Here is a 26244-nt window from a genome sequence, read left to right on the forward strand (position 1 = left end):
CAAGGGGGCTGACAGGGTACTGATTATGTTCTGTTTCCTAATCTGGGTTGTATTTCCTGATCCTATATGGGTGTGTTCCTTTGTGAAAATGTCTTCTGAGCTGTACAGTTAGGACATGTACCCTTTCTGTGTGAATATTATATTTCAGTATAAAGTTAACTTTAAATAAATAACTACAAAAAAAAATGACCCCTCTGTGGACTCCCAGCCTCTTTCTAGCTACCCTACCCCTCACCCTATTTGGCTCTTTTAGAGCCAAGTTTCTTGAAGAGGTGTCTACCTCCATTTCCTCTCCAAACCCACCCACTCTTCTTCCTATCTTGGTACAGCTTCTATACCCAGTACTCCCCTGACTGGTCTGGACAAGGTCACCAGTGACTTCCCCATTGCTGAATCCAGTGTCCAATGTTTGGTCCTTATCCTGCTTGATCTCAGCAAAGCTTTTCACTGTGTAGTTCTCTTCCTCTTCCTTGAGCCTTTCCTTGTCTTGGATTTCAAGAGACAACGTGCCTCTGGCTTTCCACCTATCGCTCTGGCTGCACATTATTATTTTCCCAGAGGATCTGCCTTTCTCCCCATCCCTGAATGGGCCTCATCCTCCCCACTCATGGACTGGGTACATCTCCCACAGCTTAATGCCATCTAAAGTTTGCCAGCTTCCATGTCTCTTCCTTGCCCAAACCGTTCTTCTGAGCACCAGGCCTGTTTATCCAGCTGGATACCTCCTGGAAGCTGAGTGACAATGTGGAGTGGGTTATTAGGGATGTGCTAAGTTTGAAGGCCCCAAACTAAAGTCACCACTTTCCTCCTCAAACCTGACTCTCCCCAGTCTTAACCTCTCCCCAACAGCCCCACCATCTATTTATCCAGTTGTTCAAGACAGAAACTAGGAATCATCATGGATCCCTCAGCCTCTGCTACCCCCACATCTACTCAGCCACCCAACTCCTGCCGTCTCTGGAATCTGCCCCCTCACCTCCACCCCTATAGCTAGAACTCAAGGCCAAGCCATCACCAATTCTCACCTAGAACCCTACAGCAGCTTCCTAATGGGTTCCCTGTCTCCATGCTAACCCACAATGATCTATTCAACAACAGCATTGCCCCTCTTGAAATTCCAGTCACCTGACAATGCTAAAAACTGTCCTTTATCAAGTGATTTCTATGCCAAGCACTGTGCTTAATTAACAAACATCATCTCATTTAATTCTGGCAACAAACCTACGGGGTGTGTCCTATTAGTCCCACTTCACAGGTGAGAAACCTGAGGCTAACTGGCTGTGTGACTTTGGGCGAGACATTTCTTAACCTTTTGGGGCTGCAGGTATCCATCTGTTAAATGAGGATAACAACAATAATAATAACAACTATCTCACAGGGCTGTTGGGATGATGAAATGAGATACTTCCTCTACTGGGAGTGTTCGGGGAAGGGAGAATTGTATGTGGAGTACAGAAGTTGGGGTGGACACAGTACCTCACTGTAAACACACAACAAATGTTAACTGATGTTATTAACAATTATTAATCTGCCCAAGATTACACAGCTGTTAAGTGGTAGGGCCAGGATTCAAACCCCAGGACTCTAAATCTTTAACTTCCCTCTATTCTAACTCTTGTGAAACATCCATGGGCATTCCTCTACCCCAAGGATAAAGTCCAGACTCTCTAACATGACCCACAAGACCTTCAGGCTCTGTCCCTTCCCTCATATACCTTCCTCCTCCCCTCTGTTCCCCCCATGATTGTTCTGTTCCAGATACTGTGAATTCTCCCCATGCCTGTAGGCTCTTCAGCATTTAAGCAGCAGCTCTCATTGATCCTATATCCTCTTCCCACTACTCTCAGCCTGACCAGCTCCCTCTCTTTTTTCAAGTCTTACCCTACTACTTCTTCCTCAAAGAAGCCTGCCTTGGATTGGGTCCCCCTTTAAGGTGCCTCATAGTTTCCTCTCTCTGATCCCTGAGGCCACATAACTCAGTTGTCAGTTCCCCTTTAGGGTCTGTCTTCCAACCAGATTGTGAACTCTGGGGGCTGAGGCCTGTCTGCTTTGCTCACTGCTGTACCCTCTGCGCCCTGCACCAAAGCAACGAAGGAAGGCAGGAGCTGATTATGAGTTGGGGGCTGACTGAACTGGGTTGCCCAGATACAGGTAGATCCTGAGCTGCTGGAGGGGTAGATTTCAAGTCTCTATCTACCCCAACTCCTCTACCTCATAGACAATTTCCTTTTCCCTTCCTTCCTTTCTGATTGTATCAGCAGGTGGGCTTCTGCCCTCTGAGAATGGGGCTGGGTGGGGGTTCCCTGGGATTCTGGAACTGAGTAGGTGGGCTGGACTCAGAGTAGGCTGAGTGTCCCATCAATTTTCTTTCTCTGGGCTTCTGCCACAGGGACCAGGATGTATAACTGTTGGTCTAAATGACCATTAGAATATCAATCTAAGTGACAATTCCAGGGGGTGAATAGGCAGGATCTCCCCTGCTGGGGGTGGGGGAAGGGAAAGAGCTGAACCCCTTGAGCTAAGGGAGAGGGGCCACCTCAACTGGTGTTGGTGGGGGCTGGCTGATAAGAGCCAGGGGATTATCTGGACTTATGGCAGCCCTGAAGTCTGTTCTGGACATGGGAAAGAACCCAGGTCTCAAGGGTGATGGGGCCTGCAGCATAGCCAGCTCAGGGCAGCTAGGAATGGAACTCTGCCCGCTTGCGTGGCCCCAGATCCCGCGGCCTCTAATACCCTCTACACGCCAAAACTGGTGCACTTGCGTGGGTCAGGAGGTCCCGCCACCTGTGCGGCCCAGCTCAGTGGTATGCCAGGCCAGCCGCTTTCCCGGGAGTCTCCGGTCCGGCCCCGCCCCACCGCAGGGCTGCCCAGGACTGAGGTAAACAGACGCTAAAAATAACCCGGGCAAGGGGCGGCTTCAAGGAAGAATGGGGTCCCTCCTGAGCCTGCCCCTGTCTCCATGGCAACTGCCCCAAACCCGGCTGCTGACATCATGCCGCAGCTGCGGGAGCAGGGAGGGAGGGGGGCGCGGTGCGGCCTGGGACCCCCCCACCCCGGAACCGGGCGGAGGCGGCCGGGTGGCCTCACTTCCTGCCGGCCCCCTCCCTGGTCAGCTGGTCACATTCCCGGACGGCGGCGCACTGGAAGCCTTGTGGCCTCCCCCGGGCCGGGCCTGGCAGAGGAGCTAGTCCGAGCTGCAGCGAGGGGCCCGCAGTGACTCAGCCGCGTCCTCCCCGCCAGCTTTTCCACCCGGGGAGGGCCCAGCCCAGCGCCCTGTGTGCTCCCCTCATCCCCACCCATTTCCAGGTACCCCTCTGCAGCTGCTGCCCCACAGGACCCAGGACAGAGAGGTTTTTTTTGTTGGGTTGTTTTTGTTTGTTTATTGTTTTTGACAGGGAGGTTTTGTACCTCACTCTCCAATTCTCATCTCTCTCCCCGCCCACCCATCCCCGCCGCTACCCTCCATGCCGGGGAAGCAGATAGTGCAGTGGCAAGAATTCAAATCTGGGTCTAATTCCCACCTCTCTCCAAACCAGCTGTGTGACCTTCAGAATATTACTTAACCTCTCTGGGCCAGTTTCTGCACTTGCCAGATCGTCTGGTAACCCTCCTCAGAAGGCTGTGCCGGCACTGAGCGATGCAGGCCCAGGGCAAGCCCCACAGATGGCCCACCGTATTGTTACACTGGACTGCACACAGTAGGTGCTCGGCCAGCCAGCCTGGACATATATTAGAAGCAACCCAGAACTGGCTGAGATGGGTCAGTCTTGGAGGCTGGACTCAGGCCTAACGGGGAGAGGAGAACACAGGGTGCTGAAGCCAGGCTTACCCAGACCCCTTGCCCTGGTGAGCAGCCCCTTACCCAAACTGGTTCTGCAGGCTGCCCAGGCCTGGCTGCTTGCAGAATTCCCACACCAGCCTCTCATTTCCAGGTACAGGGTCTGTTCCCCTACGGCGCCGGGGCTATCCTCTCCGGCCTGGGCCGCGCCAGATTTGGGCGAAGAGCCCAGCCCAAGGCCGGATCGGCCACCTCGGGTCGGGGCCCAAAGCGGCTTAGGCCAGCCGGTGAGGCCAGAGAGATTAGCTCATCTCGGAGGCGGGCCTGCACCCCTCGTCGCCCTCTCCCCATTCCCAGCTCAGTCTCTCCTGCGGCGAGGGCAGTGGGGCTCCCGATGAGCGTCCGTGCCAGGGCCCAGGCTGGCGCCAAGGGCCCACCCTCAGGCCTGGCCCACCCCAGAGCCCCGGGGCACAGGCCGCCTGGGCCTTGCCGTGGGAGGGAAGGAGGCAGCGCCGGGTGCGGCAGGCCCAGAGGCGGCGGCTTTTGTGGGCGTCCTCCGCGCCCGAGAGGAGGGGAGGAACGACACCGCGAGGCCTGGGTCCCGCGGATGGCGCGATACGGGACAGGGCCTCAGCCGGGGCAGCAGATCTGGGACTCCCCAGGCGGAACCGCCGCACCCGACCCCCGCCCTGCCCGCGGCCCCCGGAAACGGCGGGGACACTCACATGGCTGCGCTGGGCTGCGCGGACTTCGCACTCTCCGTGCACTGGTCGCTGCCCGGCTAGGTCGCGCCGCAGCTGCCGCGGTCACCGCCGCTGCTGCCCGCCCCTCCCTCTGCTCCGCCGCCTGCAGCCCAGACGCCCCGCTCCTCCCCTGGCCAGCTGGGCCCCACCCCCTGCGCTCCCGCGGCTCCCGCACCCCTGGAGGCGCTCACGGCTCGCTCCGCCCTCTAGGCTAACGGGGCAGGCCGGTGGCTGGCGGCGTCCACCAGCTTGACGGGGCGGGGCGAGGCAGGACAGGGCGGGGTGGGGGGGAACCCTGGACAACACGCGGGCGGTGGGAGTTCTCATTGCTCGGGATCCGGATACATATGCGGAATAGGGCGACTTCGGAGAACCATTAGCAAAGGCAGGAAGGAACCATTCCTTCCCATGCAGACCCTAAAACCGGTGCACCGGAGAGCCTCGCCTGCCTGCTCCCTCCTTGAATTCCGTGGGCTCTAGAGACCTTTCAGGCCCCCATATGTGAAACAGGTCCTGGAGAGACCACTGCTGGGTTGAGTTGGTTGGAGGAAAGGATCAGGGCCAGTTTCAGAGAGGGGAACAGGAAGGCCTGAAGGCTACTCATCAGACACCTTATGGGTCTGGACGCTGCCCCTGAGCCCTGCCCGTCCGCCGGCCTCAGTTTCCCTGCTGTGGGGGCAGGCTGTCCTTCCTGCCACCATCTGACACCGGTAAGTCTGAGCTCTTAGCCAGGCCACGCAGTCACCACTCACTGGGTACTGGCATCTGCGGAGTCTCGGGCCTTGCTCTGGAAGCATGGGTGAGGACCCTGGCAAGGTCTGGGTACATGTTGTCCAAGCGGGCCAGAACCCAGTCTTTTCCAATGAGGGGCTAGAATCCTGGCTCTCCCCTGGAGTGGGTTACGGTGGAGCTGATAGCTGACCTCACACTGGCGTAAAAGGGCCAGCTCCACTCCCCCACCCCTGCCATCAATAAGACAACACCGGTCCTCTCCAACCCCACCCTTCAGGCTTCACTCTGTAGTCTGTCACCTTTAGAGGTAGCAGGGGGCACTGACATCCTCTCCCTCGCTAGCTCTTACCAGAGACACACCTCACCCTCTCCCAGTTCTCCCCCTCTCCAGCCCCTCCTCTTTGCCTTCCTTTACAGCACCCCCTTTTCTGTAGTCAGTAGACCTGGGGATTGCTTACAGAGACTGGGTTCTTCTTTCTGTTTGCCCCCACCCTAAAATATCATCCAGTCTCAGGACTTCATCCGTCCACTGCTGAACATCCTGAGCCTTCCCCTGTGCCCAGAGCCCTCTCCTGTTCCAGAGCCCCTGATGACCCACCAGATCTCATGACCTTCACCACCTTTGTTCTCATCTCTGCAAAGCACCACTGTCCACCTAGGCTCCCACCCGAGTGAGGCTGGGCCTATCTGGAGCTCTCAAAACTGGCACCAGTTGGACCCTGCCCACCTGGAAAGTCATCTCCTCAGCAAGGCATCCTCTGACCACCTTCTCTGAAGACAGCCTCTCCTTGGTACTCTCTGTCCCCATGTCCTATGGACTCATGCCTTCATGTCACCCATCACCACCAGGTAGCATGTGTGCCCGTGTGTGCTCACGCGCCTAAGCCTGCCTCACTGTGAGTCTCTAAGCTCTGTGGGGGCAGGGGCCACAGATGTCCTCATCACCACTGTCCCTGGCTCATAGTGGGAATTCAAGAAATATTTATCAAATGAGAGATTGAATGAATGAGTAAATGCATGAACCCTGGACGTCCCCCTCTCTACCCCTACCTTAATTCAGCCTCCTAGTCCTGTAGATTCTACCTCCTTAACATGTTTCAGATTCGTTCCCTCCCTGCATCTCACCTCCCACTATTAGAACTCTGTTGTTTATTAATTCACTCAACAAACACCCACTAACCATTCAGGGCTGGGCAGCATGCTGGCCCCTGGGGTGGCAGTGGCACAAAGTTGTCCCTGTGCCATTGCTTGAGACTCTGATGAGGCAGCGGTGATTGTGGGGACTCACCAGGTTACTGTCTGAGGAACTCTTTCTTGGCCTGGAATTCTGGAATTCCACTTCCAGAAAATTCCCAATTGTAATAGATAACGCCCTTGCTCGTCACAGTCAATCAGTCTCTCTGTCCAGCGTCTGGCCACATCTCTGCATTGTCACAGCTGGTACCCAGGTCTGGGCCACCGTCTTTTCTGGCCTCCCTGCTGCCTCCTTTGTACCCTACAGTTGTTGTCCACCCAACAGCTCAAGTGATCTTTTTGGGGTTTTTTTGGCTACATCTTGTGGCTTGTGGGATCTTAGCTCTCCAACCAGGGATCAAACCTGGGCTCCTTGCAGTGGAAGCATGGAGTCCTAACTACTGGACCGCCAGGGAATTCCCTCAAGTGATCTTTTAAATCATAAGTCAAGGCTTCCCTGGTGGCGCGGTGGTTGAGGGTCCGCGTGCTGATGTGGGGAACACGGGTTTGTGCCCCGGTCCGGGAAGATCCCACATGCCACGGAGCGGCTGGGCCCCTGAGCCATGGCTGCTGAGCCTGCGCATCAGGAGCCTGTGCTCCGCAACGGGAGAGGCCACAATGGTGAGAGGCCCGCATACCGCAAAAAAGCCCAAAAAAACCAAAATAAATCATAAGTCAGTTCATATTGGTTCCCCAATGCCCTCAGGATACGTCCAGACTCTGTAGTGAGGCCTCCAAGACCCAGGAGATCTGGCCTTAGATGACCTCACCTCCTCATCTCCCACCTGTCCTGCCAGCCCTTCCTGCTCTGTTTCCACTACACCAGCCTCCCTGCGGATCCCTGGACATGGCCCCTACTCTCTGGCCTCTGTCTCTTCTCCCAGCCTCCTTTCTGCCTGGGATGCTCCTCTCCCTTATCCACTTGGAAAAGAGCTCAAATGTCACCTCCTCCAAGAAACCTGTGTCCTCTGGCTTCCCACTCACCCCTTCTGAGTACCCATCACTGCCTATTGTCCTTGTCTGTGACCACTCCTGGTTCCCCATCCTTTTTCCATCAGGGCCAGGCATGGATGGGGCTGCAGTGAGCAGACGGGACACCTGAGGCTTCACCTGGCCCTCTCCCCCTGTTCAGGGGCCTTGAGGGAGTGACAGCCTCCGAGGATCATGGGGTGCTAGAGGCCTGCCAGGCCTCTCCACAGCAACCAGTGAGCCAGGGGAGGAAGGACACAGCTGACAACCATTTCACAGAGGCGCCATCTGAGGCTCAGGGAAGGCAGGGCCTTTCCATGATCAGAAGAAGGGGCAGCATCTGAGCTCCAATTCCGCTCACCGAATCCTAATTAGTTTGGCTCTGTCTGAGTCAGGCATCATTCCCTGAGTATTCGCTCTGCTGGTGCTGGCTGGGAGCTAGGGCAGAGCACCGAATCATCACCATTTCTACCTTTGAGCAGTTCACATTCCTGAAGGGATGGGCTCTGGCCTGAGGAAAAAAAATCCCTCTAATAGATGGCAGAGGGTGCTGAGAACCATAGTGAACTCCAGTTCCTCACACATGGTGCAGCTAGTTCCACTTTTGAAAGTAACGCAGTTCAAGTCCCAAAACGCAGAAAAACAGAAGCTTCCCTCGCCCCACCCCACAGCCCCCATGGCTACAGCTCTCTGGTGTGCAATGTCACCCCCCAGCTTCCTGTGACGGGACAGAATAAAGTCTGCCCCTTACTGCACCTGTGCTCACATGCCTCAGATAGGATGTACACATTCATTCATTCATTTGCCAGATATTCAGCAAGCTTTCGTGGAGCCTGGTGTGTGCTCGGCCCTGGGGGTTCCAGAAGGGTGGACAGAGGTGAGGCTACCCAGTCCCTGCACTTGGGGACTCACTGTCAATTAGGGCAGGTCATCCCTGAGTCTCTACACCTCTTATGTCACCAGTGTGAATGTGCGACTGTGATTGTGTCTGTGTGCACATTTATGTGTGTGAGAGAAGGTGTGTCCTGGTTAGGAAGGGCTTTGTAGGAATGGGGCAAGTTGTTGAGGCTCCGTAGGCAGGCAGGGGGTAGGTCTTTAGAGGAGCATCTGGGGCAGAGAGCACAGCAGAGTTCAAGGTACAGGAGGGAGGAGCAGCCTCCTTTGCTGGCGGGGAGCAGAAGCTTAATGTGGTGGGAGAATTGTGTATGTGTTGGGGATGAGGTCAGCCACGAGGGGCTTTGGGAACTGGCTAAGGAGCATGGAGGGTGATGGGGAGCCTGGGCTTTAAGCTGGGGAATTCTGTGGCCATATCTGTGCTTTGCAAAGGTCATTGAGGCAGTGCTTGGAGGGGGGCAGGTAGAGGCAGCTATCATTTCCCGGCCAAGGTCATGGTGGCCTGCGCCAGAGTTGAGGCAGTAGAGATGGAAACATTCAAGAGATGTTCAGGAGGCAAAATGGACGGCTGGGTGACCGATGGGATGTGAGGTCTAGAGAGGCAAGCATCCCAGATCATGCCAGAGTTTCGGGCCTGGGTGACGGGTGTTTTTCAGTGATGTGGAGAGGCCTGGAGGATCAGGTTAGGGGAAGGTGATATGGTCACTTTCGGCAGGTGGCATCTGAGGGGTCTGGGGACTATCCATCCAGGAGGAGCTGTCCTGAAGGCAGGTGGACATGTGGGTAGAGGAAAGAGGTATCCAGGCTAGAGACAGCTTTTTGAGGCGATGATGGTCAACTGGCTTACCAAGAGATCAAATGTGAGAGGGACCAGGGCACTGTGCTCCGCTAGGGCACTTCAGTGGGTGGTGGGGGCAGATGCAGGCTTGAAGGGGGCTAAGTGTGGGTCTGTGGGTGTGCCGGGACCTGCCACCACCTCCACCTGCCTCCAGTCCCAGCCTGGCCTCTACTGCCCAATGTGTGTGTCAAAGGGCAAGGGCCAGGGATGCTGCCCGCGTTTAAGTCTTGGCTTTAGCACTCTCACCTTGCGGTTCCTGTAGCCACTTCTCTTTTCTGATGCTTTAACTGCACTCATCCATTCACTCACGAAAATTGCACTTTTAAGAGGTACTCTGTCTCATTAATAATCAACACAATGCAAATGTAAACAAGAGACTTTTTTTTGCCCTCTGAGATTGGCAGTGATGGACATGATGTGTAAGTGGATGCTTTGTAGAGAATGGGAACTGGTTTGAGTATTTAAGAGTAGTTTTTTCAGTATATATCAGGATGTCAAGTGCAAACCCTCCTTTTCACCCTGAAGTTCCACTTCAAGAAATTTAGGGCTTCCCTGGTGGTGCAGTGGTTAAGAATCTGCCTGCCAGTGCAGGGGACACGGGTTCGAGCCCTGGTCCGGGAAGATCCCACATGCCGTGGAGCAACTAAGCCCATGCGCCACAACTACTGAGCCTGTGCTCTAGAGCCCACGAGCCACAACTACTGAGCCCGCATGCCACAACTACTGAAGCCCACGAGATTAGAGCCCGTGCTCTGCAACAAGAGAAGCCACAACAATGAGAAGTCTGCGCACCGCAATGAAGAGCAGCCCCCGCTCGCCACAACTAGAGAAAGCCCGTGCAGGTCAACGAAGACCCAACACAGTCAAAAATAAAAACAAATAAATAAATTTATATTAAAAAGATAAATAAATTTAAAAAAAAGTAAAAGAAATTTATCTCAGGGACTTTCCTGGTGGCACAGTGGATAAACTCTGTGCTCCCAATGCAGGGGGCCTGGGTTCGGTCCCTGGTCGGGGAACTAGATCCCACATGCATGCCACAGCTGAGGAGCCCATGTGCCGCAACTAAGACCCCATGCAGCCAAATAAATAAATAAATATTTTTTAAAAAAAGAAAGAAATTTATCCCAAAGGAAGAGGTATCCAGGCAAGAAAAGATGTGTCTAAGGACACTGATTGCTGGCTTGCTCAATCAGAGGTAAAGGGATGGCACAGTCTTGGTGACCATCAGTGGGAGACAGAGGGTGAAGGAGGTTCGTGTGTGCCCTGAGATAACCCCTGGCCACTGAAAATGGATGTGGGGCATGGATTGAGCATCTTACTATGCGCCTGGCATCATTCTGGATGCTGGGGACACAGAGGCAGACCAGATAGGCAAGGTCTCTGCTCTCAAGGAGTTCACACTCCAGCCCAAGGAAACAGACAATAACCAAGCTCACATATCTGTAAGATGACTTCAGAGAGAAGGAAAAGCTGTGGAGAAAACAAACCAGGGTGATGCGATTTGGAGCGATGGGGCTAAGGTGCTACTTTAGTCAGGGTGGTCAGCGTAGGCCTCTTTGAGACAGTAACTTTGAAGCCAAGACCTGAATGTCAAGAAGGAAACAGTCACGAAATGATACAGAGAAAGAGTACAGTCGACCCTCTGTATCTGCGGGGGCTGACTGCACTGCGTTATTTGATACAGGGACTTGAGCGTCTACAGATTTTGGTATCCGTGAGGGGGTCCTGGAACCAATCCCCAGAGGGTACCGAGGGACCACTGTATTCCAGGCAGGGGGAACAGCTTGGAGGTGGGAATGACCTTGCTGTATTTGAGTCATGTGGGCTAGGATAGAGGGAAAGAAGGTAAGGTCTGAGAGGTGGCAGAGTCAGGTCAGGCAGAGTAGGGAGTGAGGGTTTTATATCTCTGAATAGGGAAAGGTGCTCAACACAACAGACACAGAGGACTGGGGGAAAGCACCAGAACAGACACCCGTGCTCCTGTAGCAGGAGTCTCCTCTGGTCAAACCTGTATCCATTGCCCTGGAGAGCTGTCAGGAGGCCTGTCCCAGCAGTGGCCATCATCTCTGGGCATAATTTCACGTGGCTTTCTTTTCTTCTTTGTATTTACTTATACAAAGAATGGTTTTTAATAAACGTATCATACGTGGCCATTATGTATTCAGGCATTACCAGGCCCGCCCCTGCACCAGGTGGGTTTAAGCTTCTAGTCCAGAGTCGCCAGGCTCGACAGGTGACTTCCCTGGGGACTCTCCCCCAGGTGGGGCTATCTCTGCCACTGTCCTGGGTGATCCAGCTTTGGCCTCCAGGGGCACCTGTGAGCAGGGCCTTGCTGGGGTGGGGTGACTGTGTCTCTCCGGCTGGGCCAGGCGTTCTTCCTTCCTTCCTGAGACTCCCTTCTCCTAAGGAACAAGTGGGAGGGACATCTGTGCCTCTCCCAGATCCTGGGATGAGTTGCTTGCCTGGGACTCTTTCACCAGGCCCCCTAGCAAAGGCTCCAGTGTGTGGTGTGTAGTTTACTTCTGAGTTCCTACCGCTATGCGAACTGTTCTGACAGAGATGTGCAGGGTGTCGAGGTGGGGAAAGGCCTAGTCACTAGGCATTTGGCAATACCCTCCACACATGGGATAATGACCTGGAGGCTAACAATCTTCAAACTGACCCCTGCCCCAGCCAAGCCCAAGACATAGTCTTGGTCTTTGGCGCCACCACGTGGGAAGTCTCTACACTGCAGTAACAGGCTTCACAAAATACCTCCAAACTCCAGGAGGTGCCCACTTACCCCAAGCCACATTTTTGTGAATGGATAGTCACTGGACTGTGCAGTGCACAGCCTCTTCAGCCCTATGCAGCGGTCCTGCTCACACTCAGACCTGGTTGCATATCATGGTCACAGGGAAGGCCACCACCACCATTAAAACCTCCTCCAGACTTGGGCCTTTTTGTAAAAGTTCCCTGACCCTCCACTTTTCAGTCCTCTCCGCCTTTGACCTGATCCACGTGTGTTGAACACGTATGATCTTCCCCCTCTTCTGAAACTCCCTCTGGCTTCTGTGACTGCTCCTCTTGGATTTCTAGCTGCTTCTCTGGCTATATCTCTTCATGCCCCTCTGTGGGCTCCTCAGGGTGCTGGGTCCCCTTCCCTCATCCTTGATTCTTTTCTCCAGGCCATCCTGACAGCTTCCAGGGCCTTGTTTCTGTTCCCACAGTGATGCCTTGAGTCTTCGCTCCCCATCTCTTGTGCCATTTCCCCACTTAAGATGACCCTTGGGCATCCCAAACTCACTGTATAAAGTCGACCCCATCTCTTCTCCTCAGAACTGCTCTCCCTCCCAGGTTCTCAGGTTAGTCTGGGTGGCCTTTCCCCTGACACCTCTTTGGCCATCAAGTTGCCCCATCTTCTCTGCCCCTTGGCCAGGGCACCATCTGCACCTCCTTTCTGGCCTCTTAGTGTTCTTGGTTTCACCCGGCCTGGTCCATTCTCTACAGAGCCGCTTGATGGCTTCTGCATATTAAACCCTGTCCCTTCTCACTTCCCCGCTGGCCCTTCATCTCTGGCCAGTTCCTCCCCATGAGGTCCTAGCTCAGCCAGACTGAACTTCTTTGTTCCGTGAATACATCCTGCTTTCCCACGCCTCCATATCTTTGCACAGGCTGTTCTGTGCATCTTTTTTCTGTTTCCTTCACCTGGTAACTCCTGCCTACCCTTTAGGTCTCAGCTCAGACACCACTTCCTCTGGGATACCTCCCTGGACCCCAGGCCAGGTCAGTAACCTCTTCACTCTCACAATGCCCTGTGCTTCGCACATTACAGACCTTGTCTGCCTCCCCTCCCTAAAGGGCCACCTGCTCCTCTCCAGGGATCCCACACCAAGACTAGCTCTAGGTCGAGTCACCTGACTCTGTGCCTGGTTCTCAGATTCAGAGGTCCTAGATCTCAAAAGTCATCAAGTTGCAGAGAGAGCAAGGCCATGCCTGAGGCCAGTGAACCAGTGGCCAGGCTGGGATGGGAACCAAGACTCTTACCTTCCCTCCCAGGGCTCCCCTGCTCCCCCAGATGCCATTGTGAGTTGAGTAAGTCTCCTTGAGGGCCCGAAGGACTTTGACCAGCAGAGAGTTGGCAGGCCTCTGGCCTGGGGGGAAGGCAGCCATCAGCCTGGGGTCTTGGGAGCCCAGAGAGGTGGCGGAGGCTGTCCCAGAAAGCAGACTGGTGACTCCAGGCCAGCACATCTGATGAAAGTGTTTAATGAGACTCCTTTCTCCCACAGAGCTGTGCAGCGGGAGTGTGGCCTAGAAGTCATGCAGGGAGGACTTGGATTCCTGAAGGGGGTGGTGGCAGCTGTTAGGGCCCCTGGGTTAATTATCTCCAGCGTCACACAGAAGAGAATGTGCTGAGGAGAGACCTCCCCCACCTGGCCTCGGCTTGTCAGGGCAAGGGTCTCTCCAGGACTCAACCTGCTCCCCACCAGGCTGGGGTCCGAACATCAGCTTGGTGTTCCCTCAGGCCTCAGCTCCCCCATCCCACTCTGGCCCCAAAGGGACTCCTGGCTCTTCCCTGAGACTTCTTTGTGGGGTCCCACCACTGGGCCTTCGCTCTTGCTGTGCCCTCTGCCTGCTCCGTGGCTGGGCCAGCTCACTTGCTCAAGGAGCTCAGTAAACACTGGTGAATTGAATTGCTCTGTAAATAAACAAAGTGCCAAATAGACTGCCTGGCACTTAGGAGAGGCACCTCCCTAAATTTCCTAAGCAAGCAAATAACCCGAAATGAGAGAAGTGAAAGGATTCATCCAGTCTTTTCTTGTGCTTTTGTCCCCCAAACTGCTCGCCATTCATTTCTTCCAAGGAGCCCTGCTCTCTCTGATCCAGGCCTCTGCCTGAAATTTAGCCTGACCTTCGGTGTGTCTAGACAATCCTACCCTAGGTGTCAAGAAGCCTTCTAGGATTCCCACAGTGGCTCATACCCCTGAACCTTCCTCCTTGTCACTTGGCACAAGTATGATGACTTACTCAACGGCTGTGAGTTCTGTAGGACCAGGGACCACGGTGCCTCATGGACTACTCTACGCCCAGTGCCCAGCACAGGAACTTGATGGATGCTCATAAATATCAACTATTGCATTAGGAATGACGGTAGGCCTTGGAACACTGGGGTATTTTCTCCCTCTCTGAAACTGCCTGGATAATTTGCAGAGTTGGTTCCATCAGTCATTCCAAATTGCCCAAATGCCCAGGCTCTCACTTGAGCCCTGTCTGGTCCCTTGCTATTTCTCTAGTCTTTCTCACTGTTGTTTTTCTCCTTGAGTTCCCACAAGAGCATAGAGACTTGACAGTTTCACACTAAAGCTGAAAACCTTCCCCAAGCTTCCTCCTTGCTTGTTTCCTGGAATCTGCTTTCCAATCTCTCTTGGCTTATAAAGCCAGTGACTCATTTACTGAGCCAGGCGTCTCCACAAGGATTTCTTTCTTGCAGAAAATGTGAAAGGAGCGGGTGACACCGTGCTTCATCCCCATCCTCTCTTGGCCCTGGCTTTTTAAAATCTAAAACCCCAGATTTGTTGTATCACGAGAGGCGGTGGAATTGCTGGGTTTCCCCTTGACATAGGCAGCCCTCCTTAAACCAGGGCCCTTGTATCCCCAGGGGCTCACCTTAAGGCATTTTCAGAGCTTTCAGAGTTTTCAGATCCCCAACCTCCAGACTCCACAATGGCAGAGATTCACCTTTGTTTCCTTGCCAACCTTCCACATAATCACAACCTCTGGCTCTCCCTGGAAATCTAGAAAACTACAGGAATGTATCTAATGCCCTTTCAAGATGCCAAGCCTTCACATCCTTCATAGGCACTAGAAATCACACACATGCATAATTTCTAATTTGTGATAAAAATTTTCAAGTGAAAATGATAGAGTTTGCAGCTTGCACATCAGCTGTCCCTGGCAGGAGTTTTCACATTGAACTGGTGGGGAATTGTACAGACATCACCCACACTCACCCAGATGACCTGGATGAGTGTGGGTGCCGGTCCATGTGAATTCTGAGAGAATCTGTGGCAGCTGGGAGGGGTGTGGGGTGGGATTTTAGGAACCGCTGATGCAACTGGTTGGATGGGGGTTGAATGAGGGTGTCCAAAAATCTTAGTGGGTGTTTGAAAGGCTAGGTATGTATTTGTGTTAAAATCCTGAGGGTTATCAAAGGCACTGCTTGAATAAAAAATGCTTTGCATTTTTTCATTGTTTTCCTTTCAGTGCAACAAAGCAGAAGGATGGCTTGTGGACAGTGAATTAACCAGGGTTAAACAACGTTTGAAAAACGATGCTGGAGGAGTCCAATAACTCTTATCATCTTCATAGTCATCATCAATAACATAGAGTAACAACAGTCATCATTTTTGAGGACCTAATAAGTACCATACGGCTGTATGCACACACACACACACACACACACACACACACACACACACACACACACACACACACACACACACACACACACACTTGGGTATCATGGCACATACCAGTCAAGGTAGTCTTATCTACTGTGGGTCCCCTATTCTGCTATTCTACACTGGTCTTGGAACCTTTTACCCAGGACATATTTTATGGGATTCAGTGCAAAATAAAAAGATAGAGCACCTTGTTCAGAATGATCATGAATTTCAAGGTGGTGACAGCAGGGCATTAAACAAGTGTGGGACCCTTTCGAGCAGGTTGCCCTGTGTGACTAAACAGCTCTCAGGCCTGTGAAGCAGGTCCCGCTTTCACCTCTGTCTAGGTGCACTGCTCAAACTTTTCTCCACTGGGAAGATTTCCCCCCACAGCTGGGGGTGCAATGCAAGAGCAGTTCATTTTCAGTTTGTTTCTTTCACACCAAAACAACACGTCCTTGAACCAAGCTTGGGCTTTCTCCCTCTATGAGCCGTTTGCTGGGTACCCCACCTGATGCATGGGTGTGTGATGAGCGATAGGTATCAGTGCAACAGTGTTAGGCGCCATTGGTATTTGAGCCACCTGTTGATAGAGATTACTTATACTATTTGGATCTGCCTAAGCTTGAGCTGGGATATACAACATCTAATTAATGACGGACTCGCTGCTTGGCCTGGCCAACCTAATGATTTTGTGTGTCGGCCAGCACCCAGTTCATGACAAGCAGGTCTAGCCACATGTTCACATGATGACCCACAGTCATGAACTCAGTCAATAACCAAGGTCAGCAATTTCTCTTCTAATGTTGTAGAAGAGAGTCCCTGTGACTCTCCTGTTGGGGCTTGCCCAAGGCTCCCCACAGCATCTTTCTCTGTGATGGAATCTACCTGATTGTTTGACATAAGCGGCAGGACTGCTCATACTGTAGCCTGGACCTGCTGCAGAGTCCACTCTCGTTCTAGAAATCACGCGAAATTAGCAACCTTCCACATCACCTGATAAATGGAACAGTGAGAATACAAGAGAATTTTGTATTCTTCCTCCAAAACCCAAACAGGAACAGAGGCACAAAAACAGTGGAAAAACAGAAAGTGAATAGTAAAATCATAGAACTAAATCAACCGTATCAATAATATGAGTAATAATTAGATGTAAGTGTACTACAATGCCAAGTCAAGGGCAGAGATTCTCCGATGAACAGAAAAGTAAGACCCAACTATATGCTGTCTATAATTACTCTCACTTTAAATATAAAGAAATAAATAAGGTGAAAGTAAAGAATGGATAAAGATACGCCAAGCTGACAGTGAGCCTAGGAAAGCTGCAGTGGCAATAGTCATATCAGACGTGGTAGACTTCAAGAGAATGGGTGTTATCCAAGCTAAACAGGGAAATCCATATGGATAAAATCATTCAGTGGGAAGTCATAATAATCATACATGTGTGTATATGTAGTAACAGAGCTTCAAAATATTTGAAGAAAAAAACTGACAGAAAAGGGAAGAACTAGACGAATCTATAATAGTCATTGAAGACTTTTATACCCCACACATCAAAGAATAAAATAGCTGGACTAAATAATAAGGAAATACATAGAAGAACAGTAGAACATTGTCAACTACCCTGACTGTAACGGACATTTATGAACACTAAACAGCTGCAGCGTTCATTTTCTTTTCCAGCAAACGTGCTACCTTCACCATGATAGACCATATGTTCACCCATCAAACGATATTCATAAAATTCAAAGAATGTGCCAAGTATGTTCTGTGACCACGGTGGAAGGAAATGAAAATGAATAACGATGAGATTCACAGAAAAATCTCAAACATTTGGAAATCATACAACACACGTAAAGGATCCGTAGGTCAGAGGAGACATTTCACAGGAAATTAGAAAATATTCTGAATGAAGTGATAATAAAAACTAAACATATCAAAATTTGTGGGATATACTGAGGCAGTGATTAGGGAGAAATTTATAGCTTAAAACACTTACATTGTAGGAAAGAAAAATATAAAGTGGGGGATTAGTCCAGCAACATTCTCATGGCTTTGTGGTAACAATGCAGAGTATGAGCACTGCAGGGCAAGAGACTCCTCCTGGTTTCCCTGCCTACAGGCTCCCATCCCTCTCACATGGTAGCCCGGAATATCTAAAACACAAAACTATCTGTCACTCCCCTGCTGCAAACCCTCCCATGGCTCCCCACTGCTTCAGGGTGAAACTCAAAATGGACCTTGGCAAGGTCCATTTTTCTTTATTTTTAAAAAATATTTATTTATTTATTTTTGGCTGCGTTGGGTTTTCGTTACTGCACACAGGCTTTCTCTAATTGCAGTGAGCGGGGGCTACTCTTCGATGCGGTGCGTGGGCTTCTCATTATGTTGGCTTCTCTTTGTTGCAGAGCATGGGCTCTAGGCACGTGGGTTTCAGTAGTTGTGGCACGTGGGCTCAGTAGTTGTAGCTCGCAGGCTTTAGAGCGCAGGCTCAGTAGTTGTGGCGCACGGGCTTAGTTGCTCCGTGGCATGTGGGATCTTCCCGGACCAGGGCTTGAACCCGTGTCCCCTGCATTGGCAGGCAGATTCTAAACCACTGCGCCACCAGGGAAGTCCCAAGCTGACCTTTTCTGACCTTGCTCCTGCTCAACTTTACCTCTCATGCCAGGCCTTGTTTGTCTGTGTGCTACATCTGGCTTCCTGAACGGTCCCTTGAAATCAAGAGTTTCTTTTTCTCCTCTGTCTTTTTTTGCTCTAGAACTAGGGTTGCCAGATAAAATACCTTGACTCCCAGTTAAACTTGAATTTCAAATAAATAATGAATAACTTTTTAGTATAAGAATGTCCCCGGGCTTCCCTGGTGGCGCAGTGGTTGAGGGTCCACCTGCCGATGCAGGGGACGTGGGTTCGTGCCCTGGTCCAGGAGGATCCCACATGCCATGGAGCGGCTGGGCCTGTGAGCCATGGCCGCTGGGCCTGCGAGTCCGGAGCCCGTGCTCTGCAACGGGAGAGGCCACAGCAATGAGAGGCCTGCATACCGCAAAAAAGAGAGAGAGAAAAAAAAAGAATGTCCCCAATATTGCACGGGGTATATGTATATACTAAAAAAGTATTCATTGTTTATCTGAAGTTCAAATTTAACTGGGTGTTAATTTTATTTTATTTTTATTTGCCAAATCTGGCAACCTTACCCAGAACTGGCACATGGTGTTCCATCTGCCCTTTCCTTGCTTCTCTGCATGGGTGACTCCTTTTCCTGAGTCAGGTCTCAGCTTAGAAATACTCTCCCCCAGGAAGACAGTTCTCCCTCCCCCTTTCTCAAGCTGAGGCTATAGTTGTCTCATTACTGTGCCTGAGCTGTGCCCCCCAGGCAGGGTAGGTCCACCTCATTCACTGCTAACTCCTCAATCCCTGGTATAGTGTCTAGCACTTGGTGACTACTCAATAAATACTTGTTGGGGCTTCCCTGGTGGCGCAGGGGTTGAGAGTCCGCCTGCCGATGCAGGGGACACGGGTTCGTGCCCCAGTCCGGGAGGATCCCACGTGCCGCGGAGCGGCTGGGCCCGTGAGCCATGGCCACTGAGCCTGCGCATCCGGAGCCTGTGCTCCGCAATGGGAGAGGCCACAACAGTGAGAGGCCCACATACCGAAAAAAAAAAAAAGAAAAAAAAAAAAAAACTTGTTGAAGGAACAAGTGCTGACCTAGGTCCTAGCTATGGGGCTAGAGGGCTGGCCCACTTCCTGCCTTTCAAGCCCTTCCCCCCAGTAGGGGATGCATCAGTTATCTATCACTGCAAACAAACCACTCCAAAAATTAGTGACTTAGAAACACAGCAGCCATGTAGTTTGCTCACGAATCTACAAAATGAGCAGAGCTCAGCAGGCACAGCTCAGCTCTGCACCCCGCACCCCTAACCCCTAACACACACAGCTGGAGTAGGAGAATCCACTTCCAAGATAACTCACTCACATGGCTTTCAAGTTGGTGCTGTATGCTGCTTCTCTCCACATGTGCCTCTCCACAGGGTGGCTGGGGCTTCCTCACAGCGTGACAGCTGGGTTCCAAGAGCAGTATCTCAAAGGAGACAGAAAATGGCAGATGCTAGTTTTCTAAGGCCTAGATCTGGGAACTAGTACAGTGTCACTTCCACCATATTTTATTGGTTAAGTAGTTGCAGAGTCCATATTCAAGGAGAGGGGTCATAGACCCCTGTCTCTAAATGGAACAAGTGCTAAAGAGTTTTGTGACCGTGTTTTAAAGCTACCACAGGAGAGAATACTCACCACAAAGGAATTGACAGAGCGTATCATCAGCACCAGTCTGAGTGTATGACGGTTCATAGGATGCTTTTCTCTCCATGGTGTGCAGCACGGGCCAAAATATTCAGGGAGTCTTAGAGTGACATAGGGCAAGAGGGACAGGGAGAGGAAGCAAGGGAGCAAGACAGAGAGAGAGAGCAGAGAGAGAGGTGTGTGAGGTAAGGAAAGTCGTCCCTCGGAGCAAGAAGAATGTGAGGAACTCAACCAATGTAGGGACTTCCGATAACGGTACCTGAAGGGAGGCTGCACAGTTGGCACCTGTCATGGGTCCGCTGGGATGTTGTAAACAGACAATTTCAAATTGAATTCTTTTCTTTTGGTTTTGAAAAAAAATTAGTCTATAGAAAGCTGACAGAATAGTCAAATGAACAACCCACACACCTGTCACCTAGTGTCACTAATGGTTAACATTTTACCACATTTGCTCTTTGAAAGTAAGTTACAAACAAGACATCTCCCTCCCCAATCCTTTGGCCTGCATTCCCTCTCCCGCCCCACTCCCTCCCACCAACCTTCCCACCCAGCAGTGTACTCTCTGCACCAGTGGTTTCACTTGGGGTGATTTTGTCCCCCAGGGATTATTTGACAATGTCAAACGGAGACTTTTTTTTTTTTTTTTTTTTTTGTGTGTGGTACGTGGGCCTCTCACTGTTTGGCCTCTCCCGTTGCGGAGCACAGGCTCCAGACGCGCAGGCTCAGCGTCCATGGCTCACGGGCCCAGCCACTCCGTGGCATGTGGGATCTTCCCGGACCGGGGCACGAACCCATGTCCCCTACATCGGCAGGCGGACTCTCAACCACTGCGCCACCAGGGAAGCCTGACATTTTTTAAATTACAGTTTTTATTGAGAAAAAATTCACGTAAGATAAAATTCACCATTTAACCATTTTAAGGTGTTTCTTTAGTAAATTCATGATGTGATGCAACCTTCATTGCTAATTCTCAACCATCTCTGACTTTTCGACTTGTTGCACCTGAAGCGGTGCTCCTGACACCTAGAGGGCAGGGGCCAGAAATGCTGCTAAAGTCCCAGAAGAGAGAATTATCTGTCTCCAAAGTGTTGAGGCTGAGAGACCCCACTCTACACCATTAGAGCACCACATCACATCCAAGGAAATAAGCAGCCATTCAGTCGTGTCATTCCTACTGGTCTCAAGAATGCCTTTACAGCATTTTTATTTCAGTTCAGGAGGCCAGGTTCACATGTTTGGTTGTTAGGTCTTTTTAGTCTCTTTTAATATAGAAGAGTATTCTCTGCCCCATACTCAGCCTTTTTGTCTGATTACTTTTTGTAAGAGTTCAGGCCAGTTTTAGCACCTCATTCTGTTTCCATATTTTATTATTATCTTTTTTATTGAAGTGCAGTTGATTTACAGTGCTGTGCCAATCTCTGCTGTACAGCAAAGTGACTCAGTTTTACATACATAGACACATTCTTTTTTTTTAATATTCTTTTCCATTATGGTTTATCCCAGGAGATTGGATATAGTTCCCTGTTAGCACCATATTCTGGATTTACCTGACTGCTTCCTCAAGATTAGATTCACGTTAAACAATTTTGGTAAGAATATTATATTGGTGATTATTGCATCACATCAGGGGGCCCATAAGATGAGGCTGCTGTGCTATTTATGATGTTGAAACTGGATGATGATGTAGTTCACAAGATAGAAGGTAGCTGCCCCCCACACCTCGCCCACCTAAGTATGGGGTGTAGGCAGCCAGCCTAGTTGGCTTACCCTTTCTGAAAAGTAGGCATGGCCTGGGGAGGGTGACTCTCACCCAGTGGGGAATCCTCAGGCCCTCCTCCCTTCTTTCTGCTGCCTTACCTTCTGAGTTCAAGGGGAAGGCCCCAAGAGCTAGTGGTTCCCTTTGCCAACCCCAGGGAGCAGGCCCCAGCCCAGTTCACTGGGAGGCCATGGGAGGACACCTTGTTCCTTGGTTCCCAGGAAGAAGAAAACTGAAGGGCAGACGTGGGCTGAACCCCTCGAGGCTGGAACCTGGAAGCTGAGGGTGTGGACAAGTGGGGGACAGGGGGTTGTGATGCTGGAAACTGCAGGGCCCAGTAGCATTCCTGTGATGAACAACTGGGCAAAAGCTGCACTGAGGTCACTCCCTACCTTATTCCTTTCAGAACGCTCCATCCACCTTTAGGAACCCTCTTTAAATACCAATACCACCTCCTCCAGGTGGTATTTCCTTCCTCCTACCAGTGGTGCAGGAAGAAGGAAATCTTGACTGCTGTTCTCACAGCACTTCAGGCTAGAAAGAACCACTGCCAGGACAAAAATTCTCTCCCGTTACACTGGAAGTGAGAACTTGAGAACCTGCACAATGCTTTTTTTGAGCCAGCATTGAAGCAACATATAAAAATTCAGTTTTCTGGCTTTTCTTGAAACATCTGAAGCTCTGGCAACACTGGGGCTACATCTCCACCTGGTGTCCATGGCTTCCCCTTTCAGGCCAAGCACGCCCCACACCTCCCCAGTATTGAGTATGTGTGTGGCTTTTAGTCTTACTCCTGAACCATTGCCAACGCTGAAGTTGAGAACTATTTCTCTGTACCCATGTCTCCAAAATAAGTATAACAATAAAAGAGAGGTCAAAGAGTCATGCGCTTCAGGGAAAATGGGAGAAGGCACATTTCTTTGTGGAACTGAAGAATATTCCTGTGTACTTACAATGCAATCAAAGGAGGTCTGTATTAAAAATATATATAGGGACTTCCCAGGTGGTCCAGTGGGTAAGACTCCATGCTCCCAATATAGGGGGCCTGGGTTTGATCCCTGGTTGGGGAACTAAATCCTGCTTGTCACAACTGCGCATGCTGCAACTAAAAAGTCCGCATGCCACAACTAAAAAAAAAGAAGATCCCACGTGCTGCAACTAAGACCTGGCGCAGCCAAAATAAATAAATAAATACATATTTTTAAAGTCAAGTTAAAAAATAAACAAACAAACAAACAAAAATATATATATGACCCTAAGTGTCATTGTGTCTTAGCATCATGGTTGGTTGCGAGGGGTTTCGGTGGAATGTCACACTTCTCAGTTTGACTCAGCTCCACCACTTACAAACTATGTGACCTCAGACAAGACTGTTATGATACCCAGACCCTCTGCAGTTTAAGCTCTCTCTGCACCACCTGAACACAGCCCAACTGCTATCTTAGCAACAGAACACCCTGAGCACATGCTTTCAAGGCTGTGCTGAGGAAGAATGGGATCTCACACCCAAAATCATTCTTTTCTGGGCTGGCAATTTGCCCAGAGTCAACACCTGCCCAAGCCAAAAGCCAAACCTGGCTTACAAGGGCAGATTTTTGGCCCTGACCTTGGCAGAAGGTGCTGTCCCTTGTGATACTCTACCTCCAAGGCCACAGACGAGGCAAGGCCTCTGGAGGTCAGGACATTTGTCACTCACAGGCTGATCTTAGGGATGCTCAGGGTCTGTAAGGGCTCAGCTGGGGTCAAGGGAGGACCAACAGGCCTGCCCAGATCAGAGGAACTCACCGTGAGTTCTCTAGCCACAGACTCCAGCAGTAGATGCCAGCAGAATTTTCAGAACCAGGACCAGTGAATTCTAGGATAAAGATCTCTCCTGTAGGATGCAAGCGAGGAAGCAGGAGGCTTCTGAGGCTGCTGGAAGCCAGTTTGTGTCTACAAAGGGAAACAAGCCTTAGAATGAAGCATTTACCACAAGAGATGTACACAAGAGATGTAAAGAAACTGAAGATATCAGTGGGGAATGCGGTTAGTCTCAAGTAAAAGAAAAACTTAACAGTAGCTTAAACAAATATTTGTTTCATGTTTGTCTCATGCAATAAGATATCAGGAGGTGGGCAGACCAGGGTTGGTGCCACTGCTTTACAATGTTGCGGAGGCATGCTCTGCTTCTCTTGTCCACCATCTTTAGCAAGCTAGTCCATTCTCAAGGTTGTTGCCTCATTGCCTTACGGTCACAAGTTGGCGGCTACAGCTGTAAGCGTTATACTCACATTCTCAGCAGGAAGTTGAAGGGAAAAGAAGCAGAAAAGGGAGACACCTCTGCCAGAGAAGCAACTTTCCCAGAAGCCCTCAACGTAAGTCTTGTGGGTCACAATGTATCCCAGGGACACCATGAACTCTTAGGGAATCTGAGAAAGTTAGTCTGTTTAACTAGGCACTTCCCCAAACAAAAATGGCCTTCTTTTTTGGAGGAGGGGGGAATAGGTATTAGGAAGGCAACCGGCTGTGTCTGCCACATCAACTCCTCATAAAATCAAAAGGCATTGTATCAAACTTCATCTGAAACCAGCCCTACTTCAGGACTGTTCAATTAAATGAGCCAATAAACTGTGTTTATAATTTAAGACAGTTTGAATCGAGCTTTCTGTTCATTACAACTGCTGTCATCTCATTGATACCATTTTTTTCTTTTTACTATTTTTATTTTGCATTATAAAAAAAACCACCAACAACCAATAACAAACTGCTTTTCTTTACATTCATATGGATTTTAGGAAATTATTTTCTTTGCCCCTGGAGAAATAACCTACAGACAAAAAAATAAGTAGTATCACATTGTGAAATCTGCAAATCCCAGAAGTCAACAGCTTGAAGACACCCCCAAGGACAGGGAAGAAAACAAGTGTCACAAGAGACAAGACAAACACATATCCTGACAGCAAGCTGGGGAAACGACCATTTTCAATGCCATTGAAAGGTGCAAGCCACAGAAGAGTGAATATGGTATGATTCCATTTACATGATGTTCAAAACCAGACAAAACTGTAATAAATGGTGATGGAGCTCTGAACAGTGGTTAACTCTGGGGGCATTATTGACTGAGTGAGGGGAATTGGGAAGACTTCTGCAGTGCTGGAAATGTTATTTTATTTTATTTTTAAAGATTTTTTTTTGATGTGGACCTTTTTTTTTTTTTTTTTTTTTTGCGGTACGCGGGCCTCTCACTGTTGTGACCTCTCCCGTTGCGGAGCACAGGCTCCGGATGCGCAGGCTCAGTGGCCATGGCTCACGGGCGCAGCCGCTCCGCGGCATGTGGGATATTCCCGGACCGGGAACGAAACCGTGTCCCCTGCATCGGCAGGCGGACTCTCAACCACTGCCCCACCAGGGAAGCTCCTCTGAGATTTTTTAACGGAATGCTTGAGAAAGTTTGGTGTTGGAGTTATAATTACCCAACAGTGATTCTGCTGATTCCTTTTGAATTAAGGTATTAAGATCACTACTAACCAAAATACATTAATTGAAAGGTTGGAGATACAGTGAATTCTAATGGTATCCTGTAAAAGTATACATGTATTGATAGATAATACTATACAATACAGACCAGCAACACTGGCTAGGGGAATTAGTATCCATGCATGCCCTACTAAGCCTTCCCAGTAGCTAGCTCCATGCTCAGAAAACTCAACTTGCAACCTATAATAACATATTTATCAAGAGTTTAGTACTTGTCACAGGCAGTTTATATTCCCACAGGTCAGGAGTGGCTTATAGGAGATTTTTAAAAATAAAAGTATAGTTGATTTACAATGTTATATTAGTTTCAGGTACACAACATGGTGATTCAATACTTTTACAGAATATACTCCATTTAAAGTTATTATAGGGACTTCTCTAGTGGCCCAGTAGGAAGGACTCCATGCTCCCAATGCAGGGGGCCCGGGTTCGATCCTTGACTGGGGAACTAGATCCCACATGCCGCAGCTAAGAGTCCACATGCCGCAACTAAGACGTGACACAGCCAAAAAATAAATAAATATTTTAAAAAAAAGTTATTATAAAATATTGGCTATATTCCCTGTGCTGTACCACGGTTTTTTTTTTAATAAAAATTTATTTAGTTTTGGCTGCGTTGGGTCTTCATCGCTGCACATGGGCTTTCTCTAGTTGCGGTGAACGGGGGCTACTCTTCATCGTGGCAGACAGGCTTCTCATTGTGGTGGCTTCTCTTGTTGCAGAGCATGGGCTCTAGGCACGCGGGCTTCAGTAGTTGTGGCACATGGGCTCAGTAGTTGTGGCTCGCGGGCTCTAGAGCACAGGCTCAGTAGTTGTGGCACACGGGCTTAGCTGCTCCACAGCATGTGGGATCTTCCCAGACCAGGGCTTGAACCTGTGTCCCCTGCATTGGCAGGCAGATTCTTAGCCATTGCGCCACCAGGGAAGTCCCCACAGTTTTCTTTTTACCTCTTACCGGTTCTAGTTACTTCATATCCTCACCAACACTTGGTATTGTCAATCTTTTAGTCAATCTAGTCAGTGTATAGTAGTTCTAGTTACTTCATATCCTCGCCAACACTTGGTAC

At 50.4% G+C, this 26244-nt stretch overlaps 1 protein-coding gene across 2 annotated transcripts in view; it reads right to left on the reverse strand.

The window, feature by feature from the left end:
• Nucleotides 1-19687, reverse strand: part of RIPOR1 (RHO family interacting cell polarization regulator 1) — a 33429-nt gene extending 13742 nt beyond the window's left edge. Inside the window, exon 1 of one of the 2 annotated variants that reach the window (XM_079906404.1) lies at nucleotides 19583-19687. The gene's annotated coding sequence lies outside the window, so the exon portion shown is untranslated. Of the gene's footprint in view, nucleotides 1-4503; nucleotides 4766-19582 lie in introns of those variants that run through there. The other variant, XM_079906403.1, reaches the window with a different exon arrangement.
• Nucleotides 19688-26244: the final 6557 nt, after the last annotated feature.

The sequence above is a fragment of the Stenella coeruleoalba genome (genome assembly GCF_951394435.1).
Source record: "Stenella coeruleoalba genome assembly, chromosome: 20".
NCBI classification, from domain to species: domain Eukaryota; kingdom Metazoa; phylum Chordata; class Mammalia; order Artiodactyla; family Delphinidae; genus Stenella; species Stenella coeruleoalba.